Below are 25612 nucleotides of genomic sequence, written 5' to 3'. Positions count from 1 at the left end.
TAACGTTATGTTGTGTGTGTTGTAGCCTACTTTTCACGGTTAAATTATCACCGCGACACACACATAGAGCGGCGAGTCAGTTAATACGCATGCGCAGAACGACCGGAATTATTTTTAAAAAGAATAAACGTTTACATGATAGAGGAATTAATTAATTCTGCTTTAAAATAGGAATAAACCACCCACTTAATTCGGAATTAAGTTTAATTCCGAATTAAATTTTCACTCGGAATTAAGTGTTTACATTATCTTTTTAATTCGGAATTAAAGCTCTCATGTAAACGGGGCAAGTGTCCAGCCAGTGGCTCAGTCCAGGTGGGTCAGTTCTCAGCCAACTCCTTGTAATGGCTTTCTTAGCTGCGAGTAATAGGATCTTGAACAAGTACTTGTCTTCTTTACCTATTACATCTTCTGGTATCAGTCCTAGATATACATACCGAGGATCATTAGGAATATTATATCCAAATATTTCACCCATGGCTCTTAAAACCCCCTCCCAAAATGACTGTATTTTCAAACATGACCAAAATATATGAGAATGGTTGGCATTCAGTTGCCCACAATTTCTCCAACAATATTGTTGTTGACCTAATTGTTTATTTTTGATTTTTGGTGTAATAAAAAAACGTGTTAAATTTTTCCAACCAAACTCCCTCCATGTTTTAGAGCTTGTAGATGTATGTTGGGTCTTAAACATGGACTGCCAATCATTCTCAGACAACTCAATATTGAATTCCTTTTCCCATTTCACTTTTATATACACTGTATTCCTTCCCTGTTGCTTCAATAAACCTCTGTACAGTTTAGAGACAATTCTTGAGGGAGTTTTCTTAAATGCACCCATCAACACCTCAATCACATCATTCCCTTCCCGTGAGATTTCATTCTTAATTTCTGTCTCATAAAAGTGTCTTAATTGAAGATATCTGTATAAATCTCCATTTTCCAGATCAAACTCATTTTTAAGTTGTCCGAATGATTTGAAATGTTGCTTATCTACCAGTGTACAAGTAGCTGTTATTCCTTTGTCTCTCCACTTTTCAAAGGTCTTGTCTAATATTCCTGGTCTGAACCTGGAGGTGTGAGAAGGCCAAATCAACAGCTCACAGTCTCTTGTTAACTTATACTTTTTTACCACATCATACCATATTTCAAATGTTTCTCTCATGATCGAGTTTTCACCCTTAGGATCCATGTGCTCTTTTCCACTTAACCTTGATTGTGGAGAGGCCTGACCCAGATTCATCTCAATATCCTTCCATCTGGCTTGATAACTCGGAGAGCACCAATATACTATGTATCTTAACTGTGCGGCATAGTAGTATTCTCTAAAGTTTGGCAAAGCCAATCCTCCATTTTCTTTATCTAGCTGAAGGGTCTTGAGTCTTATCCTAGGCCTGGCTCCCGCCCGGACGAACCTGGATATTAGCTTGTCCCATGCTGAGAATTGTGAATCTGGTACTCTAATTGGGAGCGATAAAAACAGATATAACAACCTCGGCAAGAGATTCATCTTGACTACCTCAATTCTTGAGCTGAAGTCCATTACTAAAGTTGTCCACTTTGCCATATCTTTTTGAATTTTATCGTTTATTAGTTTGTAGTTTGTTTCGTAAATTCTGTTGAAATCTTGGGTTATTATCACTCCTAGATATTTTATCGACTTAGCATTCCAATTTAATTTATATCTCTTCCTGATTTCTTTATTTGGCTTGTAGTTAAAGGTTAAAACCTGAGTTTTAGACATATTCAATTTGTAGGCTGACATTAATCCATATTCTTCCATTATTTTTACTAATTTAATAAACGTTGTATCTGACCCATCTTGTGTTCATCACTTGCAATTGTGATTCCTGTCAGCACGTCCTCTTGTCTAATAATTTGAGCTAGTGGCTCTATGAAAATCATGAAGAGGGCAGGGCTAGCACAACAACCTTGTCGCGTCCCTCTGTACAGTTTAAAGGTGTCTGACAGGTGACCATTGATTTTAACTCTGGCTGATGGGTTAGTATACAATGCCTTTATGCATTTAATGAATTTATTGTTGAAACCCATCCTCTCTAGTACTCTATACAAAAAATCCCAGCTGACCCTGTCAAACACTTTTTCAGCGTCTAAGCTGATCGATTACCATGGTCTATAATATGAAGGGTGCGCCTGATGTTATCCTGTGTTTGGCGTCCTTTTACAAAGCCTGTCTGGTCTTCGTGTATCAGGTCAGGCAGAAAATGCTCTAATCGTTTAGTGATAATGGACGTGAACAGTTCTAATCTACATTTAGTATCGAAATTGGGCGATATGACTCGCAGTATTCTTTATTTTTCCCCTCTTTGGGAATAACAGATATCAGCATCCCAGTATCACAGCATCCCTTCAAGATGGTGGGGCTATAGCCTTCTCGAGTGTCCAATTAAATGACTCCAATAGTACCAGGGCAAGGACTTCTTTGAATTTTTTGTACCACTCATTTGGATAACCGTCGCTCCCAGGGCTCTTATTAGTCGCCAGTCTACCTATGGCTTTATCAATTCGTCTTTTGTAATAGGGGAGGTCAAATATTTATTTTGCTCTGAGCCTATAGAAGGGAGGTCCAGTGAAATCAGGAATTGTTTTATTTTCTCTTTGTCAACCATCTCAGGCTGTGAGTATAAAGTCTCATAGTAGTTTTTAAAGATTCTTTGAATTTCTTCTGGATCATATTTTAATGAATTTGATAAAGGGTCCCTGATTTTATGAATTGAATTTGTTATTTGTTGCTTTCAAAGATGCCTCGCTAATATTCATGTTGCCCTTGGGCCCGACTCATAGAAGGTTTGCTTTGTGAATCTCAGTTTATTTTCAATTTCATCATTCATTAAGATTTCTATTTGTTTCCTTATATCTTTAATCTGATTCCCAATTGTATCTTTATTATCATTTTTGGGTCGTTGTTTTTCTAATTTTTCCAATTCCTTCTCTAATTGATCGTATTTTAATCTCCGAATTTTCCTTAAACCAACACTAAGGAACTTTTCAACCTTCATATAATATTTTCAGAACTTTTGTGATGGTACATCGACTTACAACAGGTTGAATGACGCCTCTGTCATGGCCTGAGGGGGTCTGTATCGCCTTCACTGGCACTAAGCAGCTTTGAGGAGCATGGTAGGACACCGGCTCTCACTTAAGTTTCACTTTCACTTTCGCAAGTCATGACGAGGAGGGAGCAGGCAATGCGGCACCTTTCCGTCGGTTTGTGCATGTATGTTTAGTGAGAAATGATCCGTTGGAAACAGAAACTTAGTTTGGACGTCTTCTGTTAACTTCCATGCACCGGGAGATCAGGATGTTTACGGCGCTATGCGCTGGTACTCATAGGAAATGGAGGCTTCCTTCAGGCAAAACACTACCACTTTGGGCCACTGGCAACGCCAAACTCAACCAAAATGAAAGTTCTTTAGTACTGCTTTAAATGGGCTGTTCTTGATATTAGCTTCCCTCTCATAACTGCTTTGACCGTATCCCAAATAATAGTTGGGTCGACCTGGTCATCTCTATTGTCATTTATACATTCACCAATTTCCTTTTTAATTTCTTCCACCATGAGTTTATTGTTTAAAATTCCAATATTCAGCCTCCATAGTGTGTTCCTTGGCCTGCTGTTTAGATGTATATTTAGATAAACAATGCTGTGATCAGATATATCCGCTGTTCCGATTATACACTCATGAACCCTATATCTATCTATAATATTCATCAGAAAAAAGTCCAACCTAGAGTGAACTTTGTGTGTAGCTGAGTAGTGGGTGAATTCCCTGTCCCTTGTATGGGCACTTCTCCACACATCAAATAAGCCTGCTTCTTTTATCAGAATATTTAGGTCTTTTGATTTTAGGGATCCATGTCTGCTCGTGCTTGTTGTGTGAGGGAATACTTGTCTGCTCGGGAGATTGGAATACAATTTTGTATTTTGTATTTTGTAATTTTGTACAATTTTGAACCACCTAGGGTGGTTCAAAATTGTATTCCAATCTCCCGAGCAGACAAGTATTCCCTCACTCTCAGATACAATCAGTTCAAATAATCTTTTGAAAAAAGATCTGTCACTCTCCGGAGGAGCATAGACATTCACAAATGTGACCAGGACATTATCTGTCCTGCCCTTGATTATTATATATCTACCTTCATCATCTCTTTTCTCTTTAATCAAATCAAAGTTTAATGAATTGGATATCATTATCGCAACCCCTCTTTTTCTACTATTTTTACATGAATTATAATAAGTATTGGAATAACCAAACTTTTTTAGTTTCTCATGTTCTGGTTTCGACATGTGTGTCTCTTGTAAATATATTATTTGGGACTTATCTTTCCTCATTTTCACTAGCACCCTACTCCTCTTGACCGGGTTACTCGAGCCGTTGACATTCAGAGAAGCTATTTTCAGATTATGTGACATTGTTACTCAAACACAAAAAAAAGTAAATGGCTTTGTAATAGTGTTTTCCCCCAAATAAGACAGTAAAACAAGAACAAAGATAGAACAAGGTCAACTGAACATAGTAAAGAACTGACCTCCAAACTGGGAGGAGATAACTCCTCACTGAGACCCCGTTGGTGGGTCGAGGGTAGATCCTATGACTAAGATAGGGCCCTATGCATAGGGTGGCTAGGCCATTTAAAAACACTAACCCTGCCATCCCAAAGTCCAACGTAAATGAAAGTTAAATTGTCTCTCCCAGACATTTATTGAAAATGAGCCAAGAGCCTGATATTAGTCCAATTCAATTCTTGTCTTTCAGTCTCGTAGTGGCAGTAATCTTACCAGCCTGTGATGAACTCTGAAGTTTGAACCGCGCTCTCCGGGTGACGTCCTCTGCCTCGCGGTGTCCCGTTACCTTCTGCCACGACCCCAGCAGCTCTCCTCCTCGGCTGGCGTCGCGTCTTCCACCATGATTCCACGTCTCCGCAGCTCCACTCCCGCGTCCTCCGCGCTGTTATAAAGTCGGGCTCCCGTCTCCCAGTGGATGCGCATGTTTACATATGGTGTTTGGAAGCGCACTCCTTTCACTTTCAGAGCCTTTTTGATCCTGTTGTATTCTTTACGTTTCTTGACCACCTCTGCACTGTAGTCATGATCAAAGTAGAGGGTCTTGTTATTCAGCTGGATCCTTTCATTCTTAGTTTTTTTCCATGCCTCTTTTAGAACCCATTCCTTGGTTGAGAACTCCTGGAAATTGATTATGAATGCTCTCGGAGGTTTGTCTGGAGCGGGTCTGTGTGCGCCGGTTCTGTGAGTGCGTTGTATGTTTAACTCCATGGCGCCCGGAATCGGTAGCTTGCTCTGGATGAGCGCCTCGACAAATTCTGGCACTGAGTCTTCTCCCTCCTCTCCTTCTGCTACTCCAAAGATGCGGATGTTATTGCGTCTGGAGCGTGACTCTAGGTCGTTTAATTTGTGTTGCAGGGCTTTTTGCTGCTTCAAACAGGAGCTCAGGGCCTCGATTGTTTCAGCCGCCCATCTCTCGACTGTCTCCACCCTGGACTCCGCTTCTTCCACCCGGTCTGATGGTTGAGGTTCTGAGGTTGCGTACTTCTGCCCCGAGCATATCCAGTTTACTGTTGATTTCTTGTCCAAGATGAGTGATTTCTTGTCGCAGAGTGTTGTTATCGCCTTTCAGATCCGTTTTGAGATCGATAATCGCCTTAATTATGTCTGCGGGCGCCATAGCGGCCTGGTCCACTTTGCCGCCGCCGCCACTGTCTCTGGCTGTCGTCGTGTTTTTCTGTTTTATAGGCTCTCTTTCGTCGGCTTTTTGGCTTCTAAGTGATCTTCCCCAATCCATCTAACTTTTTTATCAACCAAAACTTAGTTTTACGTTAGTTAGGGAGTAAATTGCGGATTGTCTGGAAGAGCGATCTCACCGTCCGTCTGGCTACTCCATGTGCTAACCCGGAAGTCCAACCTTCAATACTTTTAATTACTTTTAAGTGATTGTTGTGAATGATCTGAGGCAGAGATCTGTTATCTGAAACCGGTTCTGACTGTTCTCACCTAGAGAGTTAATGCCCTTGTTGTCCAGATAATAGTTGGCGAAGGCGTGGGTGTAGAAATGAATGGCTTCACCCAGTTCAGTGGTGTACTCCCAGTAGCCATCCTGCAACACAGACAAATAACACACTCTGTCATTTTGCATACAAAGTGGTGAGAAAACGTCACTGAAACAAAAATGGATTAAAGCAGGTACAGATCTAATCTACTGCAGAACCCGAAGAATACGTTCACATGATATATGGGTCAGCGACAAATACGGCTTGGCAAAATGAGCCATTCAGAAATAAATTAAAATAGTGTTTTAAAGTAACTGATCTGCTAAAATGTTGTTTTCTGTTCATGTTGTTTTTATGTCATTTGAACCATTTTTTAACAAAAGAACGATAAATATTAAAGGGATAGTTCACCCAAAATTCAAATTTCACTCATTATCTACTCACCCTCATGTCGACTAAGGGCTGGGAGAATTTTCAGAGTCATCCGTGCCTTCTCGGAGTTACGGGGGGGTCCGCGCAGCAGTATTTGTCCATATAATGGTTTTGATTGGTGCTCACTTTTCTTCGTCCAAAAAGACACACCAAAAAACATCCAAATACCTCCACAGTGCTTGTCTGTAATGTCCCTCTTGTATTGAAGCCCCAACATGAGAAATTGTTCCAAAAAAATTAAATAAGTCTATATTTTAAGCTTGTTTGTAGCAGAAGCTCCCAGTGTCTCAGTTCACTGCTCTTCCTGTGTCAGTGCAAATCTTGTGTGATTTGCACTGACCGGCGGAACAATTTCTCATGTTGGGGGACATTACAGACGAGCAGTATGGAGGTATTTGGATGTTTTTTGGTGTGTCTTTTTGGACGAAGAAAAGTGAGCACCATTCACAACCATTATATGGACAAATACTGCTGCGCGGACCCCCCCGTAACTCAGAGAAGGCACGGAGGACTCTGAAATTTTAATTTTGGGTGAACTATCCCTTTAAATATTTTACCCACCTACAGTGGATCTAAGTGAACTTTCTTCTGAAAATATTAAAGGGACAGCGAGGAGTTTTGGAAAGCGAAGTGTTTTCACACTACATTTCCCATGAGCCTCCGCACGCACGGTGAAATTCTTAGACCGGCGCAAGACGGACAAAAGCGAAAGCATTTGCCAAGAATGTTTTCATTGATCAAGAATGAAAGTCGGATTATAACCAAATACAAACTCCTCATTGTCCCTTTAAGATAATTAAATAAAAATAGATTTTTTTTGCTGTATTTTGAAACATTTTTATAATGTAACAAATTATGTAAAATTTGTCAAGAAACATAGTGTTGCATTGCAAATGTGAATGACATTTATCCCACATTTGAGTCCAGATTCTTTTTCCTGTCTATGAGAAGAAGAAAAAAATGCCGTTTACACCACTTGACACTGGGTTGTGTTAGTCCCGATTCTTTGTATTGGAAGCCCAAGAACAAACCAGAGAAGTCTTTCGTACAAAAGTAGTAACGTTTACTCAGGTGACAGATAAAGTACATCAGCGCTGGACTCGTAGTGACAGAGCTCTCGCAGGATCTCCGCCAGGAGTGAGCCTGACAGAGCTCTCACGAGATCTCCATCAGGAGCGAGCCCTGATTTCAGGAAATGGTTCATATTTATCTTCATGGGCTGGGCCTGCCCTGTACAGAGGTTGGGTCTCACATGACAGAATATAATTGGCCAGTTACCGGTGATGTGGACAGGCCACTGTCCACGCATGTTCTCAGAATGTGATAAGCAACATGTGTGTGTGTTGTTGTTCAGGCATGTATCTAATGCAACAAACCTAACTGACAAACTAAGAGAACTCAGCAGTTACATTATGTCCTTGTTTATCAGGCTAGAGTCACACTATCTGGCTTCATGTTCACACACATCAGGTTATGTGCGTTCAAGTACTAAAATAGAATACATGATATCTCAAAACATACATCACGTCATTCAAGTATAAAAACAGAGTCCATAACGTCCCAGAACATATCCAATTGTAACAGTTGCATCATATCATTGACCCTGACTCACTTTGTGCCAAATCCACAGACCAAGTGTCAATCAGCTGATCTCATTTTTACAGAAATCTAAATTCAAAATTACTGACTTTATCCACTATTCTGTTAGTCTGACTTCAGACTGTGTTGATGTGAAGGGCACAAGGTGTGATTAAAAAAAAAAAATTAAGTAAATAATTCTGCTAAAACTGATGCAAAGTAAATGCAGGAAAAAATACATCACCGAGTCTGGTGTTAGTGTTAAGTAGTGTAGTGGACTAGTGAACTATACAGTACGTATCAACAAATACACAGATCATCAGATCTGATAAATCTTAGTCAAGGTTTCATGTATTCCATGTGTGTGTGAGCGAGGCATCAGAAGACGAGCCGGTAAAACGATTCAATGTCTCACTTGATGCTGCATCTGGAAGATCTTTGTCCATTTGAGTTTCAGTGCTTCTCTGCCGACGGTTGCAACTGCTGGCTTCATCCTGAGACACACACACACACACATACACACACACACACACACACACACACACACACACACACACACAGTGAATACAGACAGCAGTGTGACATCATCCAGAAATCTGACCACACACTAATGCTGAGTCTTCCTTCATATAATTGTATAAACAATAACAGCTTCTAGACTTACGCAAAGAACAATCCAGGCTCTTCAGATTCTTTGTCTGCAGATTTACACCAGGTGCTGTCTGCCCAAAGACCTTGCGTTTGTATCTGCCCAGCACCTTTATATATGGCTCTTCTTTTCCGGATCTGAGGTTGAGGCCAACGATGTTCCCGCAATGAAAGGTAAAGGGCAATAGATTTTCTCGATAATTCTTGATGAACATCATCAGCATCATCAGATGCAAAATAGGCTGAGGTTTTTTCCCGTCTTTCTCCGTAGAGTGATCCGGCCGGAGCTCCGTCGATCATCAATTCCACTGAATCTGAGATACTCTTTTGCATGTCCTCCGTTCTCGCCGGCACAGATGATTCTACTCTTCTGTCACTTCTGTCAGCATCACAAACAATGCTGGATGGAGGACTACTACTAGAAGCTGAAATCACAGAATCTACTATTTCTCTGTATGAGACATCCCTAGTGCGTCGCGTCTCGAAAGTCGTCCAGCAGCACTAGAAAATCCCTCCAGGGTTGGAGGAGGTGCTGCAGGAGAACTGCCCATGAGTCCATGAGAACTATTTTCCTTGTCCTCCATCCTCCATTCAGACACAAATGATTTCACTCTTCTGTCACTCTGTCAGCATCACAAACATCGCTGGATGGAGGACTTTCTACAATGTCTCTGTATGAGACATCCTTAGCGCGTTTGCGTCTCGAAAGTCCTCTATTAGCAGCACCAGACCAAGGAAATCCCTCCAGGGTTGGAGGAGGTGCTGCAGGAGAACTGCCCATGAGTGTAGGTACAGGTGGTAAAGATGAGGGACAAAAGCCCATGAGTGGAAGTTCTTCAGGAGAAAACTTCATGGTTGGAGGTGGAGATGGTGCAGGACACAAGCCCATTTGTGGAAGTGTTGCACTAGACAAGCTCACGATTGGAGCGGCTGCAGGAGAATGACCAACATGTTGCCTGGACAGTTCCGAAAAAAATGATGAAGAAAGTGATGTTCGGCTCTCGGCTGCCATGACATTGGCTTCAAGATCATGGGCTGGGGAGGTCACACATATAAACTTGGTTTTGAGGTAGGGACTGATGATGCTAGAGTAAGACCCCATGGGTGGAGGTGGAGGAGCAGGTTTGCTCAAAGCTTGGCTGTGCGTGGCTATGGAGTCTAGTTGTGGACCCCTGGTCTTGTACCGAGGACGTGGCATGTCATCAAAGTAAGATGAGTCATCTACTGTTCCAGCGGGGTCATCCCTATGTTCCCACAGCCCTATGTTCCCTCAGCCCTATGTTCCCTCATTTCTAACTTTTGTTGTCACTGAAAATTAGGCCCTATTCCCACAGCCCTTTGGCCCCACCATTGGTTGGGTTTAGGCAATGAAGAAAGGAGTTGGTTAAGTTTAGTAAAAAGACCAGGTAGAGGCTAGACAGGCCAGATAGACAGAGTCCAGATAGGTAGAGAGAGTCCAGAGGGAACATAGGGCTGAGGAAACATAGGGCTGAGGGAACATAGGGCTGAGGGAACATAGGCACGCTCCCGTTCCAGCAACTATGATATCTCCGCTGGGTGGAGGTGGAGGTGGAGGTTGAGGGAAGGCAGAGACGAAAAGTTGTGAGGAAGAGCCTGGAGGAGGAGGAGGAGGAGGAGCAGCAGGAGCTGTTGACAAAGGAAAGCTACAAGAAGGTCTCCAAAAGTATGCACCTCGGTGGTATCACACTGAAAACAGAGAAAAATGCAGAGTTAGAAAAGTGACTTTGCTGTTTCTCTGTGAATACGCCACACACTGGCCCTCATTTATCAAACTTGCGTACACCAAAAAAATGGGTGTACACCAAATTCACCGCAAGGATCGCCATTTATCAATCTGAGCGTGAGCGTACACGCCAGCTCTGACCAGGTGTACGCACATTTGAAACCAGCGTAGAACATGCAGGAACGAGTGCTGCTGTGTCAAAATGATTATTAAACCATGGTCTAATAACGCAGCGATGTGGACCACATGTTGTTGTTGTTTATATTGATAAAAAGATAAAAAGTAGCAAAAAAAAAAAAGAAACGATAAAACCAAGTCTGTGTTGAAAATTTAACTCGACTTTTATTTTGAGCAACTGAGATGAATTAAAAACCACGATGTGACAGATGCTCGTTAATCAGCTGTGTAAACAGAAACAGTCAATGACAGACAGACCTGTTATTGTTAGATCACACACACAAACTTCCAACATCTCCTGCACCAGAGCATGACCGGACGGCTCCTCAGTCTCTTTTTCTGCCCGACACCGGAGCCTCGGTTGGGGGGGGGGGGCTCCGCTACCTGTCCAGGTGCAGCTGAGCTCCGCGGTGGAGTTTTTTTTTTTTTTTTCGTCACCGGGACCTGTCAGCGGGAGATCGGGCCGGTGTTTCACATCCCTCCATCAGCCGAACCATGCCAGTGGTGCTGATGGTTATAAAGTCACGTTCGCAAATATGCCTATATGATTTCTCCTCAATCACTTGTGTTTAGTAAACTGCAGGAGCATTTCATGAGATCGCTGGCTTTCCTGACGTGGTCGGTGACACGTGCGTCTGCAGCCTCCATCCGCTTATCAATCACAAAAACTATCAATCTATCAATGTCCAGATATTTAATGTTGCCGCCCTCTCCCTGTTCAACGCGGTAATGTCAGTAAAGTCCCTCTTCTTGGCCGTCTTCCATGTCTCCATGTCGTAAAAGGGGCAGGGCGACGCCTCTAAAGCAGGAATATATCGGGGCGTGACATTTAAATGACGCTCGTTTTCAGCCGCCGGATTTATCAACACCACATTTGTTCTACGCCGAAATCAGCAGCGTACACACTTTTAGTAAATCACACGTGACACTTGGCGTACACTGATATTTACACCAGAATCTACACCAGATCCTGCGCAAGTTTGATAAATGAGGGCCATTGTGTCTGTACCAGCAAAAAATCGTCTTCTGCTGCCTCGTAGGGGACGAAGTCTTCTGTCTTCCCCTTGAGCTTGGAGATGTCTGTGAAACCGTACTCAGATGGTTCCGAGTCCTGAAACAAGGTGGAAACAGTGAATATTATCAATATCTTGTCTGGGGATGACGAGCACAGGGAAGCTCAGAGGTTCAGCAGCAAGTCAGAGCAGTTAGTAGTCACTGCATGAAGGGACTTACCAAACGTTCTGGAGACCCTGAGTGATCATACAGATCGTCTGAGCCATAATCATAATAGTAACCCATCTACAACAGAGAAAAATGCAGAGTTAGAAAATCCCAACAAATTACTTTGCTGTTTCTCTGTGAATACACCACACACTGTGCCTGTACTATCTTAACATCATCGAACATGCTGTCTGATATGTTGTTGTCTTCTTCCTCCGATTCTTCCTCTGATTCTTCCTCCGAGGTCCAGCCCACGTAGGGGAGGAAGTCGACGTCTTCCTCTGCGATCAGCTTGGGGATGTCAGTGAAACCGTCCTCCAGTTGCTCCGAGTCCTGAAAAAAGGTGGAAGGGTTTGGTTCGGTTGGAAGCTGCACAACGTGATGTGATGAAACTTGAGAGTGACAGGGGTGAAGGTGGCCGTGACGGACAGCTGCCAGAGGTGAATACAGGGAGTCGAATGTGGAAAAAAAAGCCGGCGACTTCACAAACCCGTTCCTCGATGGCGACGAAGCTGGTGAACTGAGACAGGATGGAGAACTCTTTGCTCAGGTCGATGATGAAGGACTTCAGCTCCGCCTTCTTCCCCTGGAAAAACCAAAATCCACGTCAGCAGGTGGAGCTCAAACTGGACGACTACACTGAGGTGGGCTGTTTTAAACCTCAGACACACACATACACACACACACACACACACCTCGTGTTCGGCCTCATCGGTATCCAGGTTCCCGTCCTCATAATCCTTGATGAGGGCCCGAGCTGTGAGCTTGTGAAGAAACTGAAAACACACATATTAATCATCACTTCATCATCATCTTTATGGTCACGACAAAACCATCAACAAGTTGTGATGCGACAAAGTTTCACCTCTTTTTTTGGGGGGGGGGTTTGATTGATGGGAAGAAACTGTTGTTCAGTGTTACGTGTCATTTAGAGACGCTTTCTCTGATTACTCTATTAATCTGATTAACTATTAATCTTATTACTTTTTCAAGTAATGGAGGAATTAAACACATTATCATTTCTAAAATGGTAACTAGATCACTTCCCCGTTGCAGTCGCTGCGAACGCCTACATTCTTGCAAGTAATAGTGATATTCAGGCAATGCGGCACCTTCCTGCCGGGTTGTGTACGTGTGTTTACTGTAAATTATTCAACATAACGTTTTATTTATCTGTTTCAAGGAAACAGAAATGTAGTTTGGACCCATCTTTTGTTAATTTCCAATCCAACTGCATGCGACCGGAAGATCAGGGTGTTTACAACTATATGCGCAGGTGCTCATGGGAAATGGGGTCTTCCTTCAGGTAAAACACCACCAGTGTTTCCCCCAGAAAATTTGTTAGTTAAGGTGGTGTCTGACCTGTCGACGGGGGGGGGGGAGGGGTTGCGAGCGGATCTGTCGACGGGGGGGGGGGGGTGGAGCGGATCGATCGTCGGGGGCCATGCCATATTAAGTTTCGCTTTCAACACGCGCTGCTGTTATGCATGCGCGCTTCTCTGTGGTGTGTACGTGTGTGAGAGGATGCGGCCGGGGGGGGGGCGAATATCGCTACTTTTTTTTTTTTTAAAGACGTTAGTTTAGGCGGCAGCTCTTTGTTGTTAAGGCGGCCGCCTTAACAGGAAAGCGCTGCGGGAAACCCTGCACTACCGCTTTGGTCCACAGGCACCGCCAAACTCAACCAAAAATGTAACGCAAGGTAAATATCCTGCATAGTTAGTGTGAATGCTGAAAGCATGTGAAGTGTCAGCATTCACACTATTGTTCTTCTGTTCGGCCATTTTCTTCCGCCTTTTTACGGTCTTCTTCTAGTCCTTCATACTTTGTGCTATTTCAACAATTCATATATCAAAACGTGCAGCTTTTTCTGGACTTTATCGGATGCATTCAAATTTTTCATACTTTTTATACTTTTTCAAATATTTAACTTTTTCTGATTTTTTTTTTCCCCATAGAGAATGCATTGGAACAGTCTTCAAACTCTTCAAATCTTCTTACTTCTTTCAGCCACTAAAGCTTCACCATACTTTCTGCTAGAGACTTCATTCAAATTCTAAGCTGTAGACAAACTTTTTAAGTGTTCCTCTATGACTCAGCTTAATGATATCACCAACAGTTTCTGATATTTGGCAGTTTTAAAATCATTAAGTTTTTTGACAAAATCCAGCTTTATAATGGGTGTGTGTTGCGTCTAACGAGCAGAGCTGAGTGGTGACATTGTCAGCCAGAGTGGAGAGAGGCAAAAAAACATTCAAGAGTTTTTCTGGCTAAACTGTCAGCACGGCCACAAATTAAACTCTAGACACATTATTTTCTCCAGTTTTGTAGCCACACTTGTCTTCTGGCTAAAATTCTGGTCAAAAATGCAAAGAGACTTAGATAATAATTTAAAATATTTTTTAAATGCAGCCAGGGAGCTCTCTGCCCTCATTCAGCCCAATGCATTTTTTTCACAGCAGCAGGAGAAGGAGCTCAACTTTGTAACTTGCTGTTAATTCACCAAAAAATAGTCACAGGTCACAAAAAAGTCCTCTTCTTACTTGGTGTGGCTAATTTCTGCACTTTCCTTACCTTTTTTTTTTAAGCAGAAGCCAGTGATCCTCTTAGTAAGGTTTTCTTTGCCCCTCACGAACTGTCTCTGTCTGTAGCCTAGTGGTTAGCTCGCTGGGCTGAAGACCTGAAGGTTGCTGGTTCAAATCTTGCCTCAACAACAATTATAGTGAATTATTTTCCCAGTCGTCCTCTGTTGACTTCTGATAACTTGCTTCATGTTGAAACTGCTGCTCTCAGCCTGAAATTCACAGAAATTTTAATTCTAAGTCATTCAAGCTTGACTCTCAAGCTTTCTTGGTGTTGACACAGTGTGTTTCCAACAGGTGCAGCTTTGGGATCGTTAACTTCAGAGTGAGACAGAGTGCAGCTCATCAACAGACAACAGTCTTTGTAACTGTGTGTACACTGTGGCCTAGAGGCAAAGTCAAAGTCTACTTACCATGAGATTGTGGGTTCGATTCCTACCTTGGTCAACCATTTGTATGGTGATCACTGCTTGCACTATTTGCTAATTCTGCAACAGCGTTCAGCTGCTTTTAGCATTCACACGCATTTCCATCAGGAAATGCTACTTTATCTAGTTTCTTTTTTCTGTGCTCCTCTGATCAGAGTGCCGTCTCTAGCAACAGTCTGTTATACTTGTCATTATACAGAAATAACAGACTGTAGAACGCAGCAATGGACCAATCAGAGAACAGCATTCAATGGTACCGTGTAATAAATAACGTTATCCACCGCTCCATTTATTGATTTTTTGCAGGCTTTGTTGTAAAGAAATGCACATGGCTGGGAGGAGGCAGGGCCGCCCCTGCCTACACACAGAACATGCACAGTGCGTAGGGCCCCGCGATCTAATAGGGGCCCCGTTTTGCACAAAGGATGCGCATGCACAGCCGCAGGGCACGCTGGGCGCGCTACTAGATCAGCTGTCAGCGCAAGGCAGGAGAAGAGAGAGAAGAAGAGACCTTTTTTATTTTGTAATCTGACACCGCACGCGCCGTCACTGCATTGATTGACAGCAATCGATCTGACCAATCACTGGTCAGATGCGCATGTGCTGCAGGCACTTGTCAAGTAGCTGCAGGTGAAGATGTGATCACGGCTTCAAAAAGAACCTACGAGTCAGGCGCGAGCAAGAGGGGAAAAAAAAAGCAAAACAAGAGGAAACTCGTGCTTCTCTCGAAGGTGGGTATTTGTTGAAGTTAGTGCTGGGCCGTATTAACGGCGCCGTTACCGCCGTTAATGTCCGTTAACGCTGCTAATGGTGTTAACGCACTTGGTTTTATCTAATACTATTGATAATATGTTCTGTATTTTTAGATTAGATTGGACTGGTGTTGAAAATTAGCACTTGTGCTAAACACACTCAAGCAAAGCATCTGGTCTGTCCACTGGAACAGTCTTAATGTATTTGTGATGGCGTTACATAACATAACATAACGCCAGCACTAGTAAAAATGTAAAACTTTGTGGCATAAGCAAGCACTAAACCTCCATGCTCAGCATAGCTGCTGCTGCTACTCAAGAGGTAGGAGGAGAGATGCTAGCCTCCAGTCCATTTAGCTAGAGTGATGTGGACTAAGGTCTGGAGATGAAAGTCATTTTTCAGCGGCCCTTACCAAACAAAGGTGTTAACAAGACATTTAATAAATATGTCTTGTTAACACCTTTGTCTGCATATGCATTCACTTCTGTTAAAAGGCAGTGGTAAATTTATCAGTTGTTGGTCGTATTTTCGGCTAAAGTTTATAATCTATTTTATCACCACACAAGGATTTGGCTAATGTTATTTTAATGGATGTAAAATGTCGGCATCTGTTGGTGAATTTAATCTACGACAGGCAGCTTTGGAGGAGATATTAGAGATAAATAATGATAGAAATGAGTGTATTTGATACTTTGGTTGACAGAAGGAACTACATTTGAATGTAGCTATATTTTGAAATAGGCTATCAGTGTGTTTGGTACTGAATTAGTATGTTTTATTAGGATTGTAGTTATAGCCTATATAATAATAATAATGATGATAATAATAACTAGAAAATTTCCTCTCGGGAAATTTTGAATGGGCCACGGGGCTACTGCCGGTTTTGCCATCTCTGTCAACATGGGAATCAAACCCACGATCTTAAGGTCCAGGCAGAGCTGATCAGACAGACACATGATCATCTTTCTATAAGCACTGATATGGAGGAGCTGTAACCACATTAGGTTAACTGTGTGTGTGTGTGTGTGTGTGTGTGTGTGTATAATCACATGAAGTTACCTGTGTGTGTTAGAGTGTGGGAGAGGAGTGCGCGCTTCCGCGCGCATTTGTATGTTACCTGTGTGTTTTGATGTGTGTGTGTGTCTGTAACTGTAATCACATGAAGCTGGCTCTAGAGTCTGTGTGTGTGTGTGTGTGTGTGTGTGACTATGAGCTGCATCCTGTGTCAGTCTGATTTAGCTGTGTCTGTGTTTATAAACATTTAAACGAGCGCCAGGTGGATTGTTTATGAAGTTAACGAGCTCTGGCCTGAGAATCACAGAGATTACCACGGCGATAGGGGCCCCCGCAGGCTGAGACAGACAGAAACGTGGAGAAAAAGAGCGATTTTCTGCCTCTGCACCGGTCTCACATTTAGGCTTACTGTGACAAAACGGTAACTCCTATCAGAACAAAACACAGATCACGTTGCTCCAAGGACTTCCTGAAAAATTTGGTACGATTTGGTGTTTCTACAGTAAATATTTTGGAGAGGATGGCAATTTTAAAACATCAGTTCTGCTTCTCTCAGAAAATATTTGTATTGGAGTCAATGAGGAGCAGAGACAGACGTGGCCGCACTCAGAGGCTTATTCTGTAAATTCTGTAAGTCTCTCTGATATTTTGAGCACATGACATGAGAGATAACAAGTTTGTCTTACAAATTCTGAAAAAATTATGTGTGTAGAGTGTAAATTGTGGCCGGGCTCAGTGTGGAAAGAGAAAAAATCTGGAGTTTTTCTGGCATCTCTCCCACTCTAACCGATGATGTCACGCACTCTGACACGAACATTCCGTGCAATACACAACCATTATAATCTCATAATTTCTCAAAAAATGATCATGGTCATTGAACAGGGATTGATCAAAAACTATATGACCTATCAAAACGTGGAGTAATACACCAATACACAAGACTTGTGTCTACTGTTTAAAGTTTAAATGGAGTCTCTAGGTGAAAGTATGCCTGAGCAGTAGACGTTTGTTAAACTCCAATGATTGGTCTTTTTCGCTCTTTTTTTCCCGCCCGTCCCATTGACTTCAATGCAAAATTTTGCCCTGCCCGCTCAGGTTTCCCAGGAGGGTGGCCTGTGTGAAACAATCATCACGCATGAAGGAAACACACAAAAATCTGCTGGTTTTTAAACATGATGACTTTGCTGCATGTCATACTTATAATAATTGGCTATAGAAAAAGAACTACAGACATCACACTGAGGTCTGGGAAACTGTAACAGGAAGTTTGAACTTGTTTCTAATATTAGATGTAGAGACAGTCCCGTGTATACAGCGCGTACCTGGCTGGGTGCGGTGCGGCACGAAGCCGTAAACCAGAATGTGACAGTCGTTGAACAGAGCGTGGAGCTGCTTGGGTGCCTGAACCGGAGTGGGTGCTGCTGGGTTGAACTGCTGCCACTTCACCCACACTGAACTGCAGCCAGGAGATGCAATACGCTTCACCTGACATGCCACCTGTGGCCATAACAGATCAATCAACAGTGGTCATTTCATTACGTGTGTGGATAATGGTCACACCTCATGGCTCATTGCATTAGAAATTCATCCAGGTTAGAAAGAAGCCTGTGGGGAAAATCAGTTTTGAGTGGATAATCACACGAGTGAGGACACCGTTTTATTCCTGCTGCTTCACACAGTAATTAAAAGCAAAAACATAAAATCAGATCACACTGTTTGATCATCTGTCATCCCATCTCACCTTCTCTGCCCAGTTGTGTTTGGTTTTTGTGTCGAAGAACTCGTAGGCTCCGCCTCCTGCCTGTGCCAGAGCTCTGAGCATGTGCCGATTGGCTGTCGGGCTGAGAGATAGAAACACAAACGTCAAGACACAACTAGGGATGCCACGATTACTTATTTTCACAATTAATCGTGGTATTAAACACCACAATTAATTAACTGCAGAGATTCCTAAATACCCTCACTTCCTAAAAAAATTATGACGGAATATCAGCAGATGTGCGCCAAAATAAGGGGCTGTGTCCACCAGATGCGTTTTCAGCGCTGACAGAGCTCTCAGCGCTGCTTTCCCAGCGCTTAGCGCTCTCTCTCTCCCTCGTCAGAATGCCGCTGTTGCTAGGTTACAAAACGAGTCCTCTGACACTTCAGTGTTCCTTGTGCCTTGTTTAATGTAAACACTACAACGAGTGTCAGAAATACACAACAGCATTAGCGGCAGCTTTTGACATGGACCCTGAGGTCGGCCTACCTTCAATACAAGTGTGGGTCATGATATAAACCGAGCCACGTCTCCGGTTGTGTTGCTGTCGGTAACGTATGTCCCGCCCCTTCTTGATTCTGATTGGTCAGTGTGGGGAAAAGTGACATTGACGAGCGCAGCGCTGTTCTAAAAGTTGAACAGATTTCAACTCGAAGCGCTCTGAGCGCCGCGACAAAAACAAGCAAGCGCCGAGGGCGTTTTACTGCCGAGGGCACTGAGCGCTGTGAGCGCCCAACTCAATAGGGTTTGAATGGAAAGTAGACGCCCAGAGCGCTAAAAACGCGTCTGGTGGACACAGAATCTAAAAGTAAATGCTCAGATACTGGTCCATTTAACTAACGTAACATTGAATTGGTAGGAATTTAAATGTTAACGTGTCATTTCTATTTTAAAAAAACAACAAAACAAAAAACGACCAAAATGGGGGGCATTAATAATTAGTCATATATTTGAAAGATTTTGTGTAAACAATTAGTAATGTAATTGACTATATTTGATTTCACATTCATATTGTTGTGAAATTAATTAATGCATAATAATCATGTGATCACCGTGATTATTTCTCTGACAATAATTGTACCAAGAAAATGTATAATCGTGACATGCCTAGACACAACTTTCTAAAGCCTGTATCTTTATATCATATCCCCCCCCCCCCATGATCCCTGACACCAGCCAGACCTGAAGCCACAGGTGAAGAGGCGACTGTGCTGAGCGTTGTCTCTGAGCAGCCGTAGGGTGAGCTCAGCGTTCAGGATGTGGCCGTCCGACAGCAGCAGCAGGTTCCTGGTGCCGCAGGACGGAGGCAGGAGGCTGAGGGCCCGCAGGGGCCCGCAGGGGCCGCCACAGCTCAGTGCTGCCTCCTACTGGAGAGGGACGCTGAGAGGAGCAGAGGACAGTCTGACAAACTACATTTCACACTGCCACTATTGCCGACTTACATGTACATTACTAGGAGTTGTGTGTTTGTGTTTAAAGGGATAGCTCAACATTTTGACAAATTGGTCCATTGCCATAACCCCTATAGTTTTAGCAGTAGGTTTGTTACCTTTATTTGTCGGTGCAAGCTGTTTTCGGAACGGTGGAGCAGAGCCGGGAGCTGCTCAGAGCTACGCTACGGAGGCTGATGGGATTTCTTGGTTTCCTCTAAAACAACTCTGTCTGGTAACGTTCTGTTATTATCTCATAGTGTGGTGAATGTGCAGGTCACAACTTGTCCACCAGAGCGTTGTGGAGTTGTTGGATTGTGTATTTGATGAGTTTGATGAGGGAAACCAAGAAATCCCATGAGCCTCGGTAGCGTAGCTCCGAGCAGCTTGCGGCTCTGCTCTGCCATTCTAAAAATAGCTTGCACTGATAATAATAACTAGAGAATGCATTTCCTGAAGGAAATACGGGTGAATGCTGAAAGCTGGAAGCTGAATGAGCTGAATAAATAGTTGAAACTATGTTGAATTAAGAAACTGCTGAAGAAATCTTGAAGAGATGTAACAATATATGAAGAGTATGAAATGGTTTGAAATTACTTGAATTGTTGAAGATCAGTATGAAGAAATTGAAAGTCTGAAGTCTACTCAGATTTACTTAAAACTGACAGTTTGAAAACATTTTTGAACCATTACTAATGTAGATTAAACAATATCTGAAGAGTAAAAGTAGAAGATGAAAGATGGAGGATGTATGAAATGGGTGGTAATTACTTGAATTAGTGAAGAATAGTATGAATGAATTGAAAGGTTAAAGTGCACTCAGATTTATTAAAAACAGTTTGAAATTTTTTTTGAAACATTACTAATATAGATGAAACAATATCTGAAGAGTAAAAGTAGTAGATGAAAGCTGGAGGATTTATGAAATGGGTGGTAATTACTTGAATTGGTAAAAAATAGTGTGAATGAATTGAAAAGCCTTAGTCTACTCAAATAAGTTTAAAACTGACGGCTTGAAAACATTGTTGAACCATTACTAATATAGATGAAACAATATGTGAAGAGTAAAAGTAGCCTATAATAATATAGAAGTTGTTACAATCCTTTAACAAGAGGATAAAATATGAAGAGTATGAAATGGTTGGAAATTACTTGAATTGTTGAATTGTTGAAGATTAGTATGAAGAAATTGAAAGGTTAAAGTGCATTCAGATTTATTCAAAACAGTTTGAAAACATTTTTGAACCATTACTAATATAGATTAAACAATATCTGAAGTGTAAAAATAGAATAATATAGAAGTAGTTACAATCCGTTAAAGGGGGGAATAACTAAAAATAACTACAACATATCTGAAGGGTAAAAGTTAAATGTTAAAAAAAAGTTTGAGGAAAATGTAGAAATCCTGCATATTTACAGTTTAACAGTTGAATGGTTGAAATCTGAAATAGGTAAGAAAATATTAAAAAAGTAAAACTTATAAGAAGGGTGAGCAATTTGTATGAAGTGTTTGGAAAATTGCTTGAATCTTTGAAGATCTTCTCAAATAAATAAATATATTATTAACAGCTTGAAAGCATTTGTTGAACAAATATGTATAAAGATGAAGCAATACCTGAAGTGTATAACTTGTGAGCAGGAGGCTGAATGATATGGAATGGATACAAATGCCAGAAATGTTTAGACAAGTGTAAAAAAAAAAGTGTGAAGATATAATTTATAAATGAAAAATGTGAAAGTCCTTAAATGGTTGAGAAATGGTCTGAATTGTTGGAATTAATGAGAAAAAGTTCAAGTCCTTCAAAGTAAAGGGTTAAAGAGATGGAAAAGCCGAAAGTCGGGACATGAAGAAGCTCCAAATCCTGAAATCTCCATTACGAGAATAAACTGAAATGTATGTAAGAGAAATAAATTATTAGAGATGTTTAAAAATTCCCCTCAAAGATATGAACTCATTTAGAGGCTGATTATGAGCTGTAAGCCAGTGTGTCTGTGTGTGTGTGTGTGTGTGTGTGTGTGTGTGTGTGTGTGTGTGTGTGTGTGTGTGTGTGTGTGTGTGTGTGTGTGTGTGTGTGTGTGTGTGTGTGTGTGTGTGTGTGTGTCTTTCTCTGTGTCTGCACCACACAGAGCAGAGCAGTGAGATTTGAGCTCCGTGCAGCTCCCGAACAACAGCCTCTGAAAAGAGAACCGTACCTCTTATCAGAATGTGGTCATGACTATCGGGGCAAGGAGACCTTCCTGAGCGAGCCAATGTGCATTAAATGTTTGTAGGGCAAAAACTTTTCTCACAGTCGCAGGAAAGATAAGGAGGTCATTTCTGCTTTTCTCAGAAAATCTGCTCCTACTTTTCAATGGGAGTCAATGAGAGGAAGAGAGGGAACTGGCTGCACTTAGAGGCTCAGAGTTTAAATTCTGTTAGTCTCTCTGCGTTTTCGAGCACACTGTGAAACACAGGACAAGTTTGTCTACCAAAGTGGGGGAAAATTATGTGTCTAGAGTGAAATTTGTGGCCGTGGTGACAGGTTAGAGAGCAAAGTGTCAGAGGATTTTTTGAACCTCTGTCACTCTAGCTGATGTCATCACCACTCTAGCTCTGAACATTCCGTGCCATTGACTCCCATGTTAAATTTGAATTTTGTCAAAAAATGATCATGAACAGTTGAAGTGTACTGATCAATAACGGTAGAAGATATGAAAAAGTTGAATATACCGTGAATACTTGAAAGTTTTGTGAACGTTTTAAAAGTGGAATGAAGTCTGTAGGTGAAAGTATGTTGAAGCAGTTGAAGTTCAAAGAAGGAGAAGATTTGATGAGTTTGAAGACCGTTTCAATGTATTCCTATGGGAAAAAAATTTCAATAAATTTTGAATATTTTGAAAAGTATGAATGATATGAAAAAGTTGAATACAAGCCGGAATCTCCTGAAGAAGCCGCACGTTTTGATATATGAATTGTTTGAATAGTAGAAAGTATGAAGAAGTAGTTAAGGGCCAAAAAAGGGAAGATAGAATAATAATAATATTAATAAAGATTTGAATAACAATAGTGTGAATGCTTTCAGCATTCACCCTAATAATAATAAAGATTTGAATAACAATAGTGTGAATGCTTTCAGCATTCACCCTAATAAAGATTTGAATAACAATAGTGTGAATGCTTTCAGCATTCACCCTAATTATAGCTGCTGCGCAGCAATGGGTCGGGTCCGGGCTACTTTTGGGCAAATTTAGGCAATTCTGAGCAACAAACAGGAGTATAGGAAGACAAGACAGTTGACCTTATAATGTTCAATTTGCATCAGTTGAGGATTGAACCCACAACCTCGGGAACCAAAGACCGTTGTCTATCGCACTGAGCTAATTGACAAGTGGCAGATCAACAGTGGCTTCACAAATTGAGTAAGCCATTCACTGTCGTGTAGGCAGATTTGAAACCACAGTAAAAAGAAAAATCAGTTTTTGAGGTAAAATAATGATATGTATTTGTCAAACATCTACTATGAGTCTAAGATGTTAGGAGCCTTCGCACATGGTCCAGTCCAAGCTATTTGGATTTTTAAATTTAGAGATTTGCTGTGATGCCAACATTTTGATCTGTCGTCATCATCATCATTATCATCACCCTTGCTGGGTCTCGAACCCACAGCCTCTGACACCAAGAACCAGCTCCGAATTCGCTGAGCTAATTGGCTGGTAGTGAGACCTGCTGTGTAGCTTCATTTATCCACTCAGGTGAGTCAGTGCCCGGGCAGCTGTTGTCAAGGCAGATTTCAAAAAGTCAGAAATTCTATTATCTAAACAAAAATCTGTTAATACATTAATTGCATTTAGACAGCAAAACAGCTTGAGGACGTCTGACATTTTGATCTGTCATCATCATCATCACCCATGCTGGGTCTCGAACTCACAATCTCTGACACCAAGAACCAGCTCCTAACTGGCTGAGCTAATTGGCTGGTAGCGAGACCTGCTGTGTAGCTTCATTTATCCACTCAGGTGAGTCAGTGCCCGGGCAGCTGTTGTGATGAAATGGTCAAAATTTCAGAAATTCAGTCATCTAAACAAAAATCTGATATTACATAAATTGCATCTTGACAGCATGGAAATGTTGGTGATTTGTTTTTAACCCTCTAGGCGCCAGAGTTTATTTAGGAAAATATTAAGTTTGGATTTCAGGATTTCACAAGGCTGTAGCTTTTAAATGGTCAGGGATAAATCTATGGTGTAAATGAGAAAAATATTCATAATGACCTAAAGTTTGTGATAGGAGTAAATGTACTCATCTAATTTGCATATTGTGACGTCACCGGGTGGCAGCCCCATTGGATTAGTGACTTCCAGTAAAACTGAATTTGGAACATATTTACACAGGAAAAAAAATTATATTGACATCTAATCCTCAAAGTAAAGGAACAGGGGTGTGATTGGAGCACATTTACAGTCCCCCCCCCTCCGCCTCCCTCCCTCCCAGCCCCGCCGAGCCGTGTCGCGGTAGTACCGCGGACGAGCAGCGGCACCGGCGGGACTCCTCAGCCGCTTCGGCCGCCGTATGACAGACTTCCCCCCGGCTGGGGGAGGGAGGGGGGTCTCCCGGTCGTCGGCGGCGCCGGGGCTCCCCACCCTCCTCCCCCCCGGCCGGGAGTCTGTCATACAGCGGCTGAAACGAGCGAGGAGCCCCGCCGGCACCGCCACTCGTCCGCGGTACTACCGCGACACGGCTCGGCGGGGCTGGGAGGGAGGGAGGGAGGCGGAGGGGGGTTGACGAGTGTGTGTGTGTGTGTGTGTGTGTGTGTGTGTGTGTGTGTGTGGTGTGTGGGGGGGCGCACGGTGTTTCTCAAGACCTGAAGATCACTTCCTGGTCGCTCCGAGCTGCGTGAGCTGCGTGAGCTCCGCGAGAAAAAGCAGAGCGCCTGGGCACCAATCAAACTTTTTTTCCTCAGATATTTTGTAGAAAAACACACCCACAAATGACGTCAGGATTGAAGCTGAACGTGTTCGCCATCTAGTGGTACCAAGCAGTAACAATATAGGGCAGTAGATTTAAAGATATGGGCTGTTTTATCCAAGCATGCTGCCTGTCGCAATAATGCGACTTTGGCGCCTAGAGGGTTAATGATAAGTGTTTTGCTTCATAAGAGAAATAGAGAATAAAGAGAATAGAGAATGAATGAAAGAGACAGAGGGGTAGTAAGAAAGAAGGAAAGAAATTGGGGTGGATAAATGAAAGAGAGATATACAGAGACCGGTAGAAAGAAAGAAAGAAAGAAAGAAAGAAAGAAAGAAAGAAATGGGGTAGAAACAAAGAAAGCGAAAAGGAGTTGAAAGAAAGACAGAAAGAAAGAAACAAAGAAGTAAAAAGAAATGGGGTAGAAGAAAGAAAAGAGAGCTCCCTGGCTGCATTTAAAAAATATTTTAAATTATTAGCAAAGTCTCTTTGCATTTTTGACCAGAATTTTAGCCAGAAGACAAGTGTGGCTACAAAACTGGAGAAAATAATTTGTCTAGAGTTTAATTTGTGGCCGTGCTGACAGTTTAGCCAGAAAAACTCTAGAATGTTTTTTTGCCTCTCCCCACTCTGGCACCACTCTAGCTCTGCTCGTTAGACGCAACACACACACATTATAAAGCTGAAAAAAATCTGAAAAAGTTAAATATTTGAAAAAGTATAAATAGTTAAAAAGAGAAAAGTAATGCCGATAAAGTTCAAAAGAAGCTGCACGTTTTGATATATGAATTGTTGAAATAGCACAAAGTATGAAGGACTAGAAGAAGACCGTAAAAAGGCAGAAGAAATTGGCCGAACAGAAGAACAAAGCATT

At 42.1% G+C, this 25612-nt stretch overlaps 1 pseudogene across 1 annotated transcript in view; it reads right to left on the bottom strand.

Moving 5' to 3' along the window:
- LOC146973961 (protein mono-ADP-ribosyltransferase PARP4-like) overlaps positions 1 to 25612 on the bottom strand; it is a 69543-nt pseudogene that overhangs the window by 2698 nt on the left and 41233 nt on the right. Inside the window, exons 12-21 of the transcript XR_015037716.1 lie at positions 19546 to 19743; positions 18346 to 18445; positions 17927 to 18101; positions 12526 to 12614; positions 12321 to 12416; positions 11996 to 12163; positions 11843 to 11908; positions 11619 to 11720; positions 6035 to 6137; positions 4878 to 5544 (exon numbers count right to left, since the gene is read on the bottom strand). The product of XR_015037716.1 is annotated as a protein mono-ADP-ribosyltransferase PARP4-like (transcript). The remainder of the gene's footprint in view (positions 1 to 4877; positions 5545 to 6034; positions 6138 to 11618; positions 11721 to 11842; positions 11909 to 11995; positions 12164 to 12320; positions 12417 to 12525; positions 12615 to 17926; positions 18102 to 18345; positions 18446 to 19545; positions 19744 to 25612) is intronic.

This window comes from Trachurus japonicus, chromosome 15, assembly GCF_045865225.1.
Source record: "Trachurus japonicus isolate A0001 chromosome 15, Traja_1.0".
NCBI lineage: Eukaryota > Metazoa > Chordata > Actinopteri > Carangiformes > Carangidae > Trachurus > Trachurus japonicus.
Note: the sequence above shows the minus strand (reverse complement) of the source record. Positions and strands in the feature narration are given on the sequence as shown.